The 1273-nt window shown below is 46.0% G+C and overlaps 1 non-coding gene across 1 annotated transcript; it reads left to right on the plus strand.

Moving 5' to 3' along the window:
- The first annotated feature begins 875 nt into the window (after window positions 1-875).
- Window positions 876-981, plus strand: LOC125370498. The gene has a single exon (XR_007216526.1). It is a non-coding gene; the product is annotated as a small nucleolar RNA R71 (small nucleolar RNA).
- Window positions 982-1273: the final 292 nt, after the last annotated feature.

A 1273-nucleotide genomic window follows, 5' to 3' on the forward strand; every position in this document is an offset into this window, starting at 1 on the left:
CTTAGCTGGCTCGACCTGCACGATTGTATTATCCTTATCAGCTAAAGGCGAAGAACCAGTCAATTTCTTACCTGAACGTAAGGTGATAGCCTTGCAATGCTCCCTCGGGTTTGACTCTGTAGTGCTAGGGAGCGATCCCGGAGGTCTCTCTGAAAGCATCTTAGAAATTTGGCCAATTTGAGTCTCCAAGTTCTGAATCGAGGCCTGCTGATTCCTAAGTGCACTATCAGTCTCCTGGAATCTCGTTTCCGTAGACGTCACAAACTTCATCATAAGCTCCTCTAAATTTGACTTCTTTTTGTGGAGGAGGAGCTTGTGCAGGCCCAGCTGGTTGTTGCTGTGGCTGTTGATGAAGTCTTTGAAAACCTGGCGGACCCTAGGCATTATTATTCCTCCAACTGAAATTGGGATGATTGCGCCATCCAGGGTTGTATGTATTGCTGTAAGGGTTATTATGCTGCCTTGGGGCATTCCCCATATAATCAACCTGTTCAACATCAGAAGATATAGCAGAATTAGATGGAAAACTAGTAGAAGATGAAGCAAATATACCTTCCGCAGCATGTCAGACCGAATGCGGGCCACCATAAAACTTCGCAGCCAACGCTCGCATGAACCGCAAGATCCGGAGTTGGTCGATCTTCTTGGCTAGAAGCTCCACTTGAGCTCGCCAAGGCCAGAGTCCACTTGGTTGACCACTCGCCTTCCCCGGCCTCCTAGAGGATTGCCAACGATAGTTGTTCATGGCCATTTCCTCTATCAAGTTCCGAGCCCGCCGCAAGGCCCATCGCTTAGCGCCCCACCGCTAAAGATCCACCATCTGCCTCGTTGCAAGGTTCAACCCGTCAGAAGGTCCGAACTGCATCCACACCGGCAATCCGTGATGTGGGCGTATCTCAAAAGATCTTTAAATCTCTCCCATGCATCGTACATGCTTTCATCATCAAACTGCACAAAAGAAGATATGTCATTTCTAAGTTTAGCAATTTTAGCGGGAGGAAAATACTTATATAAAAATTTTTCGGCCAATGTGATGCAACCAAAGATGCATCTAAGTCAACTAGCATGGATCCACTAGCCTATGGAGGACCGATGACACGAGCAAGGAGTAAAAGGTTCAAGCAAGCCTTAAATTCTTACTTGGAGCATGTTTTGAAGATGGCTAATGATGGTGCTTTTAATGAAGATAACAACGCCTTGAAGATAGTGACATTAATTGCTATTAATGAAGCTTAAACTTCTGGTCATGGAACAAGGTCAAGGTCAAAGATCA

Source organism: Ricinus communis, chromosome 6 (assembly GCF_019578655.1).
Source record: "Ricinus communis isolate WT05 ecotype wild-type chromosome 6, ASM1957865v1, whole genome shotgun sequence".
Lineage (NCBI taxonomy): Eukaryota > Viridiplantae > Streptophyta > Magnoliopsida > Malpighiales > Euphorbiaceae > Ricinus > Ricinus communis.